At 36.1% G+C, this 18580-nt stretch overlaps 1 protein-coding gene across 1 annotated transcript in view; it reads left to right on the top strand.

Annotated features, from left to right (window-relative positions):
* The window catches only part of LOC129534464 (protein eyes shut homolog), a 512806-nt gene that overhangs the window by 41851 nt on the left and 452375 nt on the right, over nucleotides 1-18580 (top strand). Inside the window, exon 3 of the mRNA XM_055391596.1 lies at nucleotides 8788-8938. The gene's annotated coding sequence lies outside the window, so the exon portion shown is untranslated. The remainder of the gene's footprint in view (nucleotides 1-8787; nucleotides 8939-18580) is intronic.

Genomic DNA, 18580 nt, shown 5'->3' with positions numbered 1-18580 from the left:
ATACCAAAAAATGGCAGATGTGGGAGTTCCAAAACCAATACCAATAACAAAAGGAAATTATGAAACATTTTTGCCAATAACTTTGAAATTTTAGATTAAAAAATCCTAGAAAAAATACAATGTGACAAAACAGACATGATCATAGATCATTTATATCAACTAAATACATGTAATCCATATTTATCATCTCCACAAAGAAAACACAAAGAAAATTTCAGGCCCAGTAGGCTATACTAGTGAATTCTATCATACATAAAAGGTAGATATAACATCAGTGTAACACAATCTTTCTGAATGTGAGGACAGCATAGGCTTGATACTAAAATTTTACCAGAGCAGTACACGGATTGAAATTGAAAGGTCTATCCCTTATTAACTGTATGTAAAAATTCCTTAATATATGGAAAAGTAAATCCAGTGTTATATAAGAAAGCCATATATCATAACCAAGTTAAACTTACTCCAAGAATACACCCAAACTTTTGAAAACCAGCAAACATAATTCATTACACATAAGAGAGAAAGAAAAGAAAGGGATATTTAATTATCTCAATTAAAAAAACTGAGCAAAGTAAGGTAATTTACTATACAAAATATCAATACTTATAAGGCGTTAGCATTAGGCAGTATCAGTATCAGGCAGTGTAATATTGACACAAAGGTAGAAATATGAACCAATAAAAGAGAGAGAGCCCAGGAACACACACACACACCCGTGTGTGCACACACATGCGTGCACACACACAGCCAAAACAATGTTAAGGGGGAAAAAATGAAGTAGGAGGACTTACTCTACTGTGTATTAAATACTGTACTTTTAGAGTAAGTCTTCAGACATTGATATATTGTTACAAAGATAGAAAAATTGACCAGTAGAACAGAAAAGAGAGTCTAGAAACAGACTCTCATAAATATCGACATGATTTATGACAGAAGCGATACTGCAGAACAGTGCAGAATGGATAGTTTTCTTCCACTCATGTTACTGAGTCGATTGGATTTCCATAGAGAAAAAATAAAAACTGATACATACTTGGGACTATATAAAAACCAATCTCAGGTGGATTGTAGATCTAAATGTCAATAGTAAAATATATTTTCAAAAATGGAGTAAGTCAGGAACAACAACAACGAAATACTAATTATTAAGGAAAAGATTGATCAATTGGTGTAAATTAAGATACAAAACTTCTGATGATTAAAAAACACCATTAAAAAACTAAAACAGTAAGATACCCAAAGTAAAAAGAAAATCCTTGCAAAATATATAACCAGTGGAGCACATATACTGAACATAGAACTCTAAGTACTTTTTTGTTAAATGCTCAACAGAAATGCACATTTCTGTACATCAAACAATAAATACAAGCATGTCTATAGCAGCACTATTCATAGCTCAACAATTTAAAATTTCACAGTATACTAACATGAGAATAATTTGTGAAGTATCTGACTATATATCTTGAAAATAAATAAACTATTAAATTCAAAAATATATATCTCAAAAACATAATGTTGAATGAGGATAGAAGAGTTGTGAGAGAGAGTATGTGTGTGCGTGTGTGTCTGTGCATGTGTGTTCAGGCTTGTGTATGTTGTGGTGGAGTAGTCTAGGTAGTAATTTTGTACCTTTTGTCTTGGGTAGTGGTTACTTGACTATGTTCACAATATAATATTTCATGGAGCTTTACCCTTTACCCTCTTTATTATGTATGCCATAATTCAATATAAATATATGAAAACCAGAATGTCACATATTCATGGAACAGAATGGCATTGATTGTTGGATGCTATGTAGGTGTCTTTTATAATATGTGTACTATTATTTTTTTCTTTTTTTTATTATACTTTAAGTTTTAGGGTACATGTGCACATTGTGCAGGTTAGTTACATATGTATACATGTGCCATGCTGGTGCGCTGCACCCACGAACTCGTCATCTAGCATTAGGTATATCGCCCAATGCTATCCCTCCCCACTCCCCCTACCCGACAACAGTCCCCAGAGTGTGATATTCCCCTTCCTGTGTCCATGTGATCTCATTGTTCAATTCCCACCTATGAGTGAGAATATGCGGTGTTTGGTTTTTTGTTCTTGCGATAGTTTACTGAGAATGATGATTTCCAATTTCATCCATGTCCCTACAAAGGACATGAACTCATCATTTTTTATGGCTGCATAGTATTTCATGGTGTATATGTGCCACATTTTCTTAATCCAGTCTATCATTGTTGGACATTTGGGTTGGTTCCAAGTCTTTGCTATTGTGAATAATGCCACAATAAACATACATGTGCATGTGTCTTTATAGCAGCATGACTTATAGTCCTTTGGGTATATACCCAGTAATGGGATGGCTGGGTCAAATGGTATTTCCAGTTCTAGATCCCTGAGGAATCGCCACACTGACTTCCACAATGGTTGAACTAGTTTACCGTCCCACCAACAGTGTAAAAGTGTTCCTATTTCTCCACATCCTCTCCAGCACCTGTTGTTTCCTGACTTTTTAATGATTGCCATTCTAACTGGTGTGAGATGGTATCTCATTGTGGTTTTGATTTGCATTTCTCTGATGGCCAGTGATGATGAGCATTTTTTCATGTGTTTTTTGGCTGCATAAATGTCTTCTTCTGAGAAGTGTCTGTTCATGTCCTTCGCCCACTTTTTGATGGGGTTGTTTGTTTTTTTCTTGTAAATTTGTTTGAGTTCATTGTAGATTCTGGATATTAGCCCTTTGTCAGATGAGTAGGTTGCGAAAATTTTCTCCCATTTTGTAGGTTGCCTGTTCACTCTGATGGTAGTTTCTTTTGCTGTGCAGAAGCTCTTTAGTTTAATTAGATCCCATTTGTCACTTTTGGCTTTTGTTGCCATTGCTTTTGGTGTTTTAGACATGAAGTCCTTGCCCATGCCTACGTCCTGAATGGTACTGCCTAGGTTTTCTTCTAGGGTTTTTATGGTTTTAGGTCTAACATTTAAGTCTTTAATCCATCTGGAATTAATTTTTGTATAAGGTGTAAGGAAGGGATACAGTTTCAGCTTTCTACATATGGCTAGCCAGTTTTCCCAGCACCATTTATTAAATAGGGAATCCTTTCCCCATTTATTGTTTTTATCAGGTTTGTCAAAGATCAGATAGTTGTAGATATGCGGCGTTATTTCTGAGGGCTCTGTTCTGTTCCATTGATCTATATCTCTGTTTTGGTACCAGTACCATGCTGTTTTGGTTACTGTAGCCTTGTAGTATAGTTTGAAGTCAGGTAGCGTGATGCCTCCAGCTTTGTTCTTTTGGCTTAGGATTGACTTGGCGATGCAGGCTCTTTTTTGGTTCCATATGAACTTTAAAGTAGTTTTTTTCCAATTCTGTGAAGAAAGGCATTGCTAGCTTGATGGGGATGGCATTGAATCTGTAAATTACCTTGGGCAGTATGGCCATTTTCACGATATGGATTCTTCCTACCCATGAGCATGGAATGTTCTTCCATTTGTTTGTATCCTCTTTTATTTCATTGAGCAGTGGTTTGTAGTTCTCCTTGAAGAGGTCCTTCACATCCCTTGTAAGTTGGATTCCTAGGTATTTTATTCTCTTTGAAGCAATTGTGAATGGGAGTTCACTCATGATTTGGCTCTCTGTTTGTCTGTTGTTGGTGTACAAGAATGCTTGTGATTTTTGTACATTGATTTTGTATCCTGAGACTTTGCTGAAGTTGCTTATCAGCTTAAGGAGATTTTGGGCTGAGACAATGGGGTTTTCTAGATATACAATCATGTCGTCTGCAAACAGGGACAATTTGACTTCCTCTTTTCCTAATTGAATACCCTTTATTTCCTTCTCCTGCCTAATTGCCCTGGCCAGAACTTCCAACACTATGTTGAATAGGAGTGGTGAGAGAGGGCATCCCTGTCCTGTGCCAGTTTTCAAAGGGAGTGCTTCCAGTTTTTGCCCATTCAATATGATATTGGCTGTGGGTTTGTCATAGATAGCTCTTATTATTTTGAAATACATCCCATCAATACCTAATTTATTGAGAGTTTTTAGCATGAAGGGTTGTTGAATTTTGTCAAAGTCCTTTTCTGCATCTATTGAGATAATCATGTGGTTTTTGTCTTTTGTTCTGTTTATATGCTGGATTACACTTATTGATTTGTGTATGTTGAACCAGCCTTGCATCCCAGGGATGAAGCCCACTTGATCATGGTGGATAAGCTTTTTGATGTGCTGCTGGATTCGGTTTGCCAGTATTTTATTGAGGATTTTTGCATCAATGTTCATCAAGGATATTGGTCTAAAATTCTCTTTTTTCGTTGTGTCTCTGCCTGGCTTTGGTATCAGAATGATGCTGGCCTCATAAAATGAGTTAGGGAGGATTCCCTCTTTTTCTATTGATTGGAATAGTTTCAGAAGGAATGGTGCCAGCTCCTCCTTGTACCTCTGGTAGAATTTGGCTGTGAATCCATCTGGTCCTGGACTCTTTTTGGTTGGTAAGCTATTGATTATTGCCACAATTTCAGCTCCTGTTATTGGTCTATTCAGAGATTCAACTTCTTCCTGGTTTAGTCTTGGTAGAGTGTATGTGTCAATGAATTTATCCATTTCTTCTAGATTTTCTACTTTATTTGCGTAGAGGTGTTTGTAGTATTCTCTGATGTTAGTTTGTATTTCTGTGGGATTGGTGGTGATATCCCCTTTATCATTTTTTATTGCGTCTATTTGATTCTTCTCTCTTTTTTTCTTTATTATTCTTGCTAGCGGTCTATCAATTTTGTTCATCCTTTCAAAAAACCACCTCCTGGATTCATTAATTTTTTGAAGGGTTTTTTTGTGTCTCTATTTCCTTCAGTTCTGCTCTGATCTTAGTTATTTCTTGCCTTCTGCTAGCTTTTGAATGTGTTTGCTCTTGCTTTTCTAGTTCTTTTAATTGTGATGTTAGGGTGTCAATTTTGGATCTTTCCTGCTTTCTCTTGTGGGCATTTAGTGCTATAAATTTCCCTCTACACACTGCTTTGAATGCGTCCCAGAGATTCTGGTATGTTCTGTCTTTGTTCTCATTGGTTTCAAAGAACATCTTTATTTCTGCCTTCATTTCGTTATGTACCCAGTAGTCATTCAGGAGCAGGTTGTTCAGTTTCCATGTAGTTGAGCAGTTTTGAGTGAGTTTCTTAGTCCTGAGTTCTAGTTTGATTGCACTGTGGTCTGAGAGATAGTTTGTTATAATTTCTGTTCTTTTACATTTGCTGAGGAGAGCTTTACTTCCCAGTATGTGGTCAATTTTGTAATAGGTGTGGTGTGGTGCTGAAAAAAATGTATATTCTGTTGATTTGGGGTGGAGAGTTCTGTAGATGTCTATTAGGTCCACTTGGTGCAGAGCTGAGTTCAATTCCTGGGTATCCTTGTTGACTTTCTGTCTCGTTGATCTGTTTAATGTTGACAGTGGGGTGTTAAAGTCTCCCATTATTATTGTGTGGGAGTCTAAGTCTCTTTGTTGGTCACTCAGGACTTGCTTTATTAATCTGGGTGCTCCTGTATTGGGTGCATATATATTTAGGATAGTTAGCTTTTCTTGTTGAATTGATCCCTTTACCATTATGTAATGACCTTCTTTGTCTCTTTTGATCTTTGTTGGTTTAAAATCTGTTTTATCAGAGACTAGGATTGCAACCCCTGCCTTTTTTTGTTTTCCATTTGCTTGGTAGATCTTCCTCCATCCTTTTATTTTGAGCGTATGTGTGTCTCTGCGTGTGAGATGGGTTTCCTGAATACAGCACACTGAGGGGACTTGACTCTTTATCCAATTTGCCAGTCTTTGTCTTTTAATTGGAGCATTTAGTCCATTTACATTTAAAGTTAATATTGTTATGTGTGAATTTGATCCTGTCATTATGATGTTAGCTGCTTATTTTGCTCGTTAGTTGATGCAGTTTCTTCCTAGTCTTGATGGTCTTTACATTTTGGCATGATTTTGCAGTAGCTGGTACCGGTTGTTCCTTTCGATGTTTAGCACTTCCTTCAGGAGCTCTTTTAGGGCAGGCCTGGTGGTGACAAAATCTCTCAGCATTTGCTTGTCTGTAAAGTATTTTATTTCTCCTTCACTTATGAAGCTTAGTTTGGCTGGATATGAAATTCTGGGTTGAAAATTCTTTTCTTTAAGAATGTTGAATATTGGCCCCCCACTCTCTTCTGGCTTGTAGGGTTTCTGCCGAGAGATCTGCTGTTAGTCTGATGGGCTTCCCTTTGAGGATAATCCGACCTTTCTCTCTGGCTGCCCTTAACATTTTTTCCTTCATTTCAACTTTGGTGAATCTGACAATTATGTGTCTTGGAGTTGCTCTTCTTAAGGAGTATCTTTGTGGCGTTCTCTGTATTTCCTGAATCTGAACATTGGCCTGCCTTGCTAGATTGGGGAAGTTCTCCTGGATAATATCCTGCAGAGTGTTTTCCAACTTGGTTCCATTCTCCCCATCACTTTCAGGTACACCAATCAGACGTAGATTTGGTCTTTTGACATAGTCCCATATTTCTTGGAGGCTTTGCTCATTTCTTTTTATTCTTTTGTCTCTAAACTTCCCTTCTCGCTTCATTTCATTCATTTCATCTTCCATTGTTGATACCCTTTCTTCCAGTTGACCGCATTGGCTCCTGAGGCTTCTGCATTCTTCACGTAGTTCTCAAGCCTTGGTTTTCACCTCCATCAGCTTCTTTAAGCACTTCTCTGTATTGTTTATTCTAGTTATACATTCTTCTAATTTTTTTTCAAAGTTTTCAACTTCTTTGCCTTTGGTTTGAATGTCCTCCCGTAGCTCAGAGTAATTTGATCGTCTGAAGCCTTCTTCTCTCAGCTCGTCAAAGTCATTCTCCATCCAGCTTTGTTCTGTTGCTGGTGAGGAACTGCGTTCCTTTGGAGGAGGAGAGGCACTCTGCTTTTTAGAGTTTCCAGTTTTTCTGTTCTGTTTTTTCCCCATCTTTGTGGTTTTATCTACTTTTGGTCTTTGATGATGGTGATGTACAGATGAGTTTTTAGTGTGGATGTCCTTTCTGTTTGTTAGTTTTCCTTCTAACAGACAGGACCCTCAGCTGCAGGTCTGTTGGAATACCCTGCCCTGTGAGGTGTCAGTGTGCCCCTGCTGGGGGGTGCCTCCCAGTTAGGCTGCTCGGGGGTCAGGGGTGAGGGACCCACTTGAAGAGGCAGTCTGCCTGTTCTCAGATCTCCAGCTGCGTGCTGGGAGAACCACTGCTCTCTTCAAAGCCGTCAGACAGGGACATTTAAGTCTGCAGAGGTTACTGCTGTCTTTTTGTTTGTCTGTGCCCTGCCCCCAGAGGTGGAGCCTACAGAGGCAGGCAGGCCTCCTTGAGCTGTGGTGGGCTCCACCCAGTTGGAGCTTCCAGGCTGCTTTGTTTACCTAATCAAGCCTAGGCAATGGCGGGCGCCCCTCCCCCAGCCTCGCTGCCGCCTTGCAGTTTGACCTCAGACTGCTGTGCTAGCAATCAGCGAGACTCCGTGGGCGTAGGACCCTCCGAGCCAGGTGCAGGATATAATCTCGTGATGCGCCGTTTTTTAAGCCCATCGGAAAAGCGCAGTATTCGGGTGGGAGTGATCCGATTTTCCAGGTGCCGTCTGTCACCCCTTTCTCTGACTCGGAAAGGGAACTCCTTGACCCCTTGCGCTTCCCAGGTGAGGCAATGCCTCGCCCTGCTTCGGCTCATGCACGGTGCAGGCACCCACTGACTTGCGCCCACTGTCTGGCACTCCCTAGTGAGATGAACCCGGTACCTCAGATGGAAATGCAGAAATCACCCGTCTTCTGAGGTGCTCACGCTGGGAGCTGTAGACCGGAGCTGCTCCTATTCAGCCATCTTTGCTCCTCCCAAGAATGTGTACTATTATTTTGAAAAGGATTATGATAAAGCTTACTTGCTTGGTTAATAGATAAATTGAATAGTGCACCTACCAACTTTTTCTATAAGGGCTAGATAGTAAATATTTTTGGCCTTTTTGGACTTAAAGTCTTGTTTCAATTATTCAATTCTGTTATGAAAAAAACCCATAGACTATATGTAAAGAAACATATGGCTCTGTGCCAATTAAACTTTATTTACTTAGAGATGGCAGGCAAGATTTGGCCTAGGGTATAGTTTGCCAATCTCTGGATTAAACAATTAGTTAAACATATGGCTAGAGTAAATGACACATGCATATCTACATGTTAAAGTATTGACAAAGTATTTTGTCTTTTTCATCTTTCTAAAAGAATGGGCATATGGAAATTATTACTCTGATCTCCCTAATTAAGTTATATTTGATTTATTCATTTGTTAATTTTTCTGTGCTTTGCTTATTGGTATAATTTATATTTCTACAACTAATTACTGTCTGCAATGTATCTGTTTTCCACCTAAGTATATATTGTACACTGTATGACTGCACTGAAATTTGATTCTTTTTAGTATTTTTCACTCATACAGAAAATTTAATAATGTAAAAAGCTAAAATGGAATATTGTAATCCATCATTGTTTCAGTTACAATTGAGAAAGATCTGTTTATCAGGATTTATCTATTTCATTGGTTGATTGCTATAATTTGTTGTTTTGTCAAACTGTAACTTTGTATTTATGTACTTAAAGCATTAAGGATTCTAATTTATAACAGATTAATCTACTTCTGGCTTTGTTTTATTGTGAAATAATCTATTTACTTAAATTATTCTTTTGATAATAGTTTAATTAATTTGTCAGATAAATGTTTATATGACTCATACTAAAACCATACATTTCTTTCTTAAATGGTTACAGGCAAGAATTGGATCCATGTAAAGCTGAGCTGACTATTTTAGGGAGGAATACACAAACATGCGAATCTATCAATCATGTACTCGGAAAACCCCTGCCAAAATCAGGATCTGTCTTCATTGGTGGATTTCCAGACCTTCATGGGAAAATCCAGGTATTTCTATAGATGTTTTAAAATATTAATTATGTCATCATATTGAAAAATGAAAAAGAAAAACTTTAGAAATATTTTCTGGCTAGTGGGGCCATCTGCATGCTTTCAAAAAAGTTTTTGAGTGACTCTACTAACATATATATTTTTATCTATCGTACCAAAGTATAATAGAAGTTTACTGTTCTCGTTAAAAAATTGCTCCAATGTCAGTCTGTTTTTCCATCTTATGGCTATAGTATGTGTATTACATTTCTTAATACTATTTAGCATGTGTGATTTGTCCACTAAGATAGTGATTTTCACTGGATATTTCAATGGATTCACTTAATAACACACCAAAAATATAGTTTGAGAAAAGGAATTGGAAGACCATCCCCAGTCTCTGTTTTGTATGAGATTACCAAAATGTGAGAACATTTATTACAGAGTTTTGCCCACATGCCAGCCCACTCTCTAAATTTCCATTTAGATAATTAGCTTATTGTCTTCATTATTAAGCTATATTTAAGGAAAATAGCTTGAAAGCTGACTTAAATGCTATTATTTGGTTCCATTTTATGTTGTTGCAGCAAATTGCTTTAAAAATTTAAGGTTGTTTGTTAAGTATACCAGTAGCTTATTACATTTATTAATCTTTTCCCTTATTATATTTACCATTGCATTTTACCTATTTGAACATACTATTTTTATATTATTGGAAATATAAAATGCTATTGTTTCAAAGTCCCACAAATAATGCAAATTGATATACATACATCTACTTACTGTAAATATCATGACTCCATAGTATACAAGATAAAATAAAACAAAAATAGACATAAAAACAAAATTCACGACCATATTTGATGTGATACATATGCCTTTAAGGAAATAAGATAATTCTGTATCTGTAAGCACGCAGAGATTTAGATTCAGATTTACTCCATTAGCAGTATGTTTATTGATCATTAAACAGATATTTGTGACTTTTTCTATAACATTAATGTGCTTCATTGACTTTTTCGTAAATGAAACCATTCTAAAATTTCCATGATAGTAAAAAATATGTTTTGTTTTTTTTTATACACCAAGGCAATGACAGTTCCTGTCACATTGTTGGAGCTCAATGAACAGCTTTTAAATAGAGGCCTCAGTTAAAGAATGGATGAAACATAAATAAAACCTTTCATAATTTACATTTGTCCTCTTATTTCATAACTATATTTTTTCCCAAATAAAATATAAATTTTAATATAAAACTAAATTTGAGTATACATTAATTGAGTGTAATTTCTCAACTCAATTAGCTACCCCTGAATATAAATATAGCTGGGCATTTACTTTATTATAAATATAAACATGCAGAAGCAATATAGAAAAATAGAAAAAGATGTCTTCTGACCTCTCTGAAGAAGTAGAGGAGTTGTAATTAGAGATTTGAAGAAAGATCAAGTGTCTTCCTTGTAAATAATATGTAGGCTGTCATTGTAGACAGAGACAATATTACATATACACAGGCTTAGGTAATGGAAAGGTCTGAGGGAGGGGGAGGTGGGGTAGACATAATTTATTATTATGGAGACATGGGGTTTGATATGAAGTGAGCAGAAAGAAGACTTGATTTTGGATAGGTGAGTGGGAGCCAGAGAATAATTAATCCTATGTAAAATGCAAAATAGTATATATTTACATATTGCTGCCATATACATATACTATACATTACATACTTCTTAAATGGGGGAGCCATTTAAAAAGTTTGAGTAGGAATTGTCATCATGCTATGTTCACTCTGATAGCAACCGAAGTGTACAACTGGAGGGGTTAGGACTACATCGTAAGAAATGGCAAAGTCAGGTTTATTCAGAATAATTAAACAAAAAAGGTATTTTGGCAATAAGGGTGGGAGAATAATTATGAATGCTATTAAACTTAAAAATAATTATTGGCAAAAAATATATAGAAAATTTGGAATTTTAATGACCAGGTTGGCTTATGTAACCATAGAATTTATAGTCCCATTCTCAAAATGGGGAATGAATCTAGGATTATTTACAGGGAAAATGGCAGGTTTATCATTGCATTTGAGTTGCTGATATGGTTTGGCTGTGTCCCTACCTAAATCTCACCTTGAATTTTAATAATCTCCATGTGTCAAGGGTGGGGCCAGGTGGAGATAATTGAATCATGAGGGTAGTTTCCCCCATACTGTTCTCCTGGTAGTGAATAAGTCTCAGGAGATGTGATGGTTTTGTAAATGAGGGCTCCCCTGCACAAGCTCTTGCCTGATGCCATATAAGACGTGACTTTGCTCCACATTTGCCTTCCTCTGTGATTGTGAGGCCTCACCAGCTGTGTGGAACTGTGAGTCAATTAAACCTCTTTCCTTTATCAATTACCCAGTCTCAAGTATGTCTTTATTAGCAATGTGAGAACAGACTAATACAGTTGCTTTTGGGCAGAAATGATTTTCAAATATTTAACAACTGGCTTGCCATCACCACTAATCCATCAGTCCTTTGTGTGTGTTCCTGCTGAATATCATTCCTGTTAGTGGAATGTTGTGAGGCACAAGGCATTTGAAATATGGGCCTTCGGTTCACAAAAGATCATTAACATATGGCTGTGGGAGTCTGCACAGGAGATGGTGGAAGCCATAATAACTGATTGAATTGATTTTGAAGATTAAAATAAAAGAAGGCTGAGAGTTGGGAATCAGCAATCAAGAACTAGGCTAAGAAAGAGGTACATGCCAAATTAGTTAAGGAATAGAGAGGCTGGCAGTAGACAAAGGAAAAAAATGTCACAAGAACCAAAGATGGAAAAAGAAGCATCTGTTGAACACCAGTGTTACAAAAGTTCACCCACCAGTTTCTGGAGAAAAATGTTAACAAAAATCAAATTGTAATATTCTGAGGAAGAATAAATGAACTGGAAGAAGCAACAGAGTGGTTTTAGGTTATTTTTCTAGAAGCTTGTTAATAAGTCAGAGAGGTTGTTATGTAGGGGAGGACAGAGTTTTGAAATTTCAGAAAGATGATGATAATAATTGACTATATTTCTAAAGACTTTTTCTCCTAAAACCTTGTCTGAAACATTGGCCTTTACTAAAGGATTATCTCACTAAAAAACTTGATATTCATCCTGTGATGTAAGGGAACTGGACATTTGTTATAACCAAATTTGGAGGAACATTCAGTATTTGGACCAATAAAGTTACCTTGAAATTAAAAAGGCAGCCAGCTAAGCAGGTTTTCCCTCCTTGTTAAATATGCTGTAGTTGAAAGATTTTATGTCAGCCCCTCATTGATTTTTTATTCTTTTTTTATACTGTTACAGTGTCACAGTAACTATGTGTGTATGTGTGTGGTACAATATGTATGTGAGACATACACTTATATTGCTCTATACCAGATGACTGATACAAACTGTAAAACGTATCTAGATGATAATACTTAAAGAGAACTCGTATGATGAATCAGAAAAAGAAAGATAGGAAATTCAGCCTTCTGAATATGTTTCTGGGCAATGCAACTCCTCTGAATATCTAAGTATCATGCAGGCTCTATCTAATCATTGTGTTCTGATTAAAAGCTGTTTAAGCACAGTGGGCTGTTAGAGCTCAGAAAATTAAAAACAACAGGTTTGTAATATAAAACACTAAGAAAAAGAACTATAGTTGATTCCTCGAGCCAAAAAGTGTTAAGTTACATTTATGCTCTCACCCCTAAGTTTCCAATAATGTCTTTCTGAACTGGCCAGAGCCCCTCCACATGATAAGAGTCCCTAATCCAATGTGTATGTGCTGACAGGTTGTTTAATGCTTCCTTTAACAAAATCACCCAGAGCTCAGTATGTGAGAAGAGAATGAAACAGACACTTTCAATTTTGTGCCTGGGGTGTGAAAAACTCTGCTTCCCCTGATGACCATAAATGTTGATAACTTTCAAGGTCTGAGAGTAAATGCCTTCTCTCTGGTGGTAGAAAAACACTTTCCTTGGTAGTGCTTTAATTGCTTACACTTTTCAGTGCATGGACTCTTGCTTTCGGGTCCAAGTTAGTTAAGGACACCAAATCTTAATTCCTAGTAAATGCAGATGTTACCAGCTATTCTCTTTGCTAAGTATGAGAGGAAATAAAATAATTATGGAAAGAAATAAATATTGTTAATTAGATTTGTTTTTTATATATGCAGAAGTTGATATTATAAGTTCTAGAAAGATGCTACCTTTTTTTTCAGATGCAAGTAAGTCACTAGGATTGAAAACACATGTGTGATTGCATGTACTATTATATTTGACTGGAATTTTTGAAGAATTAGTGACCAACTCCAAAAATCTAAACATTATCTTAATTTTCAAATTAATTTATAATTTCAACACAGTAAAGAAGTTTAATAATTTAATTTTTTTTAATTTCTAGTGAATCCATTTGGAAATAGGGACACTGGTAAAGCAAGTAAGTGTTATGCACTTCATGTATGTTCAAGACATTGACTTACAAAGTCCATAGTTAGTTTGCTACATTCACTTTTATAAAAAGGCCTGTCAATCATTAGCCATCAAAATCCTTTAGCCAAAATAAATTACTATTAAATGTCTAAAACATAAAAACAGGATTCTCTTTAAGGACTTGTGAGAGATTCCTGAAGAACAAATGAAAAAAGAAACCACTTCAGTTATCTGTAGAAAATTTGGGTTGCTTATATTACTTGTCCCAGCTTATCAAGTTAGAGACATTATATGTATCTAATGGCACCTCACTAAGTGTGTTTATGATATTCTGTAAAAGGATGCTTGTCAACCTTTTTCAGCTTTTCAAAGACACTTGTCTAATGGACACAAAATAATTAGAAAAAATTAAAACACACTATTGAAGAAATCAAGAAAGGTAACAACATTCAACACTTTTGGGTTTTGTAAATTATAGGGATAAAAGTTAATCATTACCCTGTCCTCATTTTCTGTCCAACAATGTGTAAAAAGAGAATCACTGCACAACAAATATAAGTCTCTTAAATAGCCATTTATAGGGGTCCACTTACTAGTGAAAATAAACCCACACCTCTGATAAACATAAGCAAAGTAATAGAGACATCAAGGTTTCACTGCCATGTTTTATGACCCATTGCTCCTTCTAGAAGTTATGTGGTAAATGATTCATTCATTCACCCATCTGCTTATTCCGCTGGACTACCATTTGGACTTGGGCATCTGGTGTCTATTCTGCTGAGGGCACTTAATCACAAATCAAGACATTATCAGATGCAGACTCATCCAATAAGAATTATTTCCCATTCCTTGCACGTATAAGAATCACTTTCAATTTAAAATTTATTCCTACATGAGGACCCACCTTGTTTTTGTTTGTTTGTTTGTTTTCAGACAGGTTCTCACTTTTGTCACCCAGGCTGAAGTGCACTGGTGCAATCTCGGCTCACTGCAGCCTCGACCTCCTGGGCTCAAACAATCTTCCCACCTCAGCCCTCCTAGTAGCTGGGACTACAGGCATGTACCACCATACCCTGCTATTTGAATTTAATTTAATTTTTATTTTTTGTAGATATGGGGTTTCTCTATGTTTCCCAGGCTTGTCTCAAACTCCTGAGCTCAAGTGATCCGTCCACCTCAGCCTCCCAAATAGCTAGGATTACAAGCATGAGCCACTGTGCCCAGGCAGGCCTTGCCTTTCTTAGTGAGGCCATAATACACCACGGATTGGACTCCACTCCCTGGAGCAGCAGAAACTGGCTCCTACCCAACAGAAGGAAACCTCTTTTCCCACCACTCCACTTTTTCCCACCCACCACTCTTCCCATTTTTTACTCTGATGCATCTTTTTTTTCAGCTCTGCATCTATGTATTCCTGTCCTTATAAAACTCTTGAGTGCCAATAGTCCGGAAGGGCCCGTCCCTGGATCTGTCTCCACTCAAGATTCTCTCTTAATGTGTGTGTTTTCAGCATCCTTCAGACCTCTGTTTGATCTCTCCATTTGTGTGTGCTTCTAGTTTGAAACGGTCTCCATTCATTTAATCATAGTTTCTTCTATTCAAGTACTCTCTGGTTTAGATGTACCACTGTATTTATATCATCCTAATTATTTAATCTAATTAGAAAATGCAGAAATAAACTGTACATTTGCACATGTAAACCTATGAAGATGTGAGAGGGAGATGTCAAGCCTCAGCCTCAGACTTCTGGATTAAGCAACTAAATGGAGGTGAGGGTCATCACTAAGATGGGGAAGATTGAGAAGAAAATATTTAGGGGAGAATAACAAGATAATTAGTTTGGACACTTTTAAGTTTGAGGTGTTTCTGAGGCTTGTAAGGGAAGGTTACCAAGTTAACACTTACATTCATGATTCAGGAAGTTCTCAGGCTATAGTATTTAAATACGTGAGGCCAGATGACATAACCTCAGGAGAGAGTGAAGAGAATGAGATAGGAAGGCCCAGAACAAAGTCCTGAGGAAATCTGACATTTAATAAGAAAGTAATTCAATATCAGGCAGAAAAACAGGCAGAGGGGCAAGGGCACAGCCGAGAAAATGTATTATCATTAAAGCCAGAAGAACAAAGTTTTGAGAAGGAGGGGCTGTTCAATCTTACTGCAGTGAAGTCTAGCAAGAATAAGGGCTAAAACTGAAACTAAAAATGAAAAAACAGAATAAGGGCTGAAAGACATCCATTGGATTCTTTGATATGGATATTATTAATACACTTATAAAAGAAATGACCACCTCTATTAAAGCCCATGATGATAAGTAAAGGAACACCATCTGTATTCTTTTAAGAACTAATGCTTTGCCCTGGCAAAAGGGGGATATTTTAGATGAATTTGCTTACTTAACTGATAAGTATGTAAATTGCAACTGCAGGGAAAAGTTTAATACATATATAGTTTTTCTAAATCTGCATTAAAAAGCCATCTGGCATCACTTAAAAAGTTGAAGATGTACATATCCAAAACACCAAAATTTTCCTGTTTAGGTGAAATTCTTTGTTGTATATATAAGGAGACATGGTACTGGAATGTTCATAACAAAAGTCTTTATAATATAAAAAGTAAAAACAACAATAACGTCCACTTACAGTAGTATGTATACTGCGTATACCAAAAAACATATGCAGTAGTGAAAATCAGTGATTCTCACCTGTACACATCAACATGAATACATCTCGAAAAAATAACATGGAAGAGAAAAAAAGAAAGTCATAAACAAATATCCCCATTATATAAATTTCCCAAATAGGAGAACCTAAACAAGATGTAATCTCTGATATATTTTTGTGTGTATGTGTGTGTGTGCATATATATGTTTGGTAGATGATAAAGAAATAAAGGACTAGAAAACTTAGAAATCAGTACAGGGATAACCACGTAAGAACGGAGAAGAGATCAAAGAGTAGTTTTTAAGGCTCAAAGCAGGTATCACCATTGCTCATAATGCCTTAAACTAACTAGGTAGAGAGTACATGCATGTTCATTTTATCACTAGTCTTTAAAATACTCATATCCATTATATATTTGTATGCATATACACCTGTGGGTGTTATACATGTAATATCTGTGTTGTAATTTTTTTTTTTTTTTCTGAGATGGAGTCTTGCTCTGTCACCCAGGCTGGAGTGCAGTGGCATGATCTCAGCTCACTGCAACCTCTGCCTTCCGGGTTCAAGCAATTCTCCTGCCTCAGCCTCCTGAGTGGCTGGGATTACAGGCACCCACCACCACTCCTGGCTAATTTTTGTATTTTTAGTAGAGACGGGTTTCGCCATATTTGCAAGGCTGGTCTCGAACTCCTGACTTCATGATCCACCTGCCTTGGACTCCCAAAGTGCTGGGATTATAGGCGTGAGCCACCCTGCTCGGCCATAATCTTTATTTTTTAAAGTGCCTGTATTATAACAATCAGTGCTAAAATTATTTGGTGTATAGCAATTTAATTTTACCAGATTCATACCAATAATTACATTAAGTTAAATAGTCTAACTTCAATTTTATGACTTTGTGGACTTGTTTCTATTTAGCTTGTCAAATTGTTTTGGTTTTATAATTTTGTGAGGCAATAAATATGAGGAAATTGTATCTAAGTTTATATTTCACATAAAGTGTATAAAATAGTAATATTTTACTAAAATCAGTAGTAAGGGAATACTGAAGATTTCTGAAACTTATTTTTCTGTGAAAAATGTCCGTACATCACTCAGCTTTGAGCAATATCAGTATTGAGTTTGAAAAGTGATGAAGCTATAAATGAAAAGAAACCAGATAGAGGGCCAAGTAGTTTCCTACAGCTATTATAAATGAGGTGATTATTGAAATCCCAAACACAAATTAACACATTTACATTTGTTTGTACAAGTTGTTGTTTCAAGCATATAGTTATTAAGCATGCTTCATAGCCTTTTGGTACTCAAGCGAAACTCTTTACCCTCAGAGAGAATGATGTCTATAATGTAATGCCCTGTAACTCTGCCTGGAATAAAAAAAAATTGAAGTTGCAAATCAGCAAATATTGCTACATGGGGGAAAATCTATATTTTAATCAATTTATATTCTTTTCCCAGACACAATTTGAGTTGATAGAAAAAATACCAGGCTTGAAACAAGGACACCTGATTTGTAGTCATGCTTCTGCCAAAAAATAATGAGTTTTGTGACACTGTTAACCATTACTTGAAATCTCTTTCCCCTAAGCTACTCTTCCATAAATGATGAAGTTGGACTACGTTATTTTTTTAAGTTTATTCCAGTTCAAGATGATTCTATGCATATATATGTAGGCATATGTACATATATATGTCACATACCATTTCCTCAGCATATAAATTGCACAGACATTCTTTATATTAAGATATTATCTCAGTCACAAATTCTATTCTGTTCTGCTCACCTAAGATCACCTCACTTTCATGTGATATCTCTGAGGACACTTCTTGAGAGACTCCCATCTGGTGTTCCTTCTGTTCTGCTTAAATTTTCACTTAATTCTAAAAGATCTCAAAGGCTTTTCGGTTTAAAACTAACAAAAACAAGTCAACAAAACCATATAATAACACATCTCAGGTCTATAGTTTAAACTACGAAATAAATTTACAGAAGAAAATAGAGACAAATGAATATATTCACTGTTTTCCTATGTTAATAGATTTATCAAATCAAAGTCCATCAATATTCCATTGCAAGTGGTTAGGGAAAAATGGGTAAAGTAAAACAAGAAGTAATCTGGTTTATATTAGTTAGGGAATTCTAGTAATATAGATCACAATTTAAAAACCCTGTTTAATTTTTCAGTGTGGTCTATGTAACTCAACAGCAAGTAAAATAAAATCAATTTTTGGCTTAAGTGCTTTGGGGCTATTAATTTGGGAGATAGTTTTCTAGCGAAATTTAAGGACTTAAGGCTAATTTAGCTAAAGGCTATAGAACAGAAACCCCGGGTGAATGACCTTACATAAGAAAATCATAATGTAAAATTTAAGGAGGGTGAGAACTGAAAAAAATATGTGAAGCATGAATTTAGAGAATTTTCAGCATGATCCATAAAGATAAAAATAAAGTACTTTGTAAAGGCAATTGTAAAATATTACATTGCTTTATCAGTAACTACACTGCTCCTTCGAAGACAGAAACTGAACAGTATCTAGTTACAGGGCATGAT

This window comes from Gorilla gorilla, chromosome 5, assembly GCF_029281585.2.
Source record: "Gorilla gorilla gorilla isolate KB3781 chromosome 5, NHGRI_mGorGor1-v2.1_pri, whole genome shotgun sequence".
NCBI lineage: Eukaryota > Metazoa > Chordata > Mammalia > Primates > Hominidae > Gorilla > Gorilla gorilla.
Note: the sequence above shows the minus strand (reverse complement) of the source record. Positions and strands in the feature narration are given on the sequence as shown.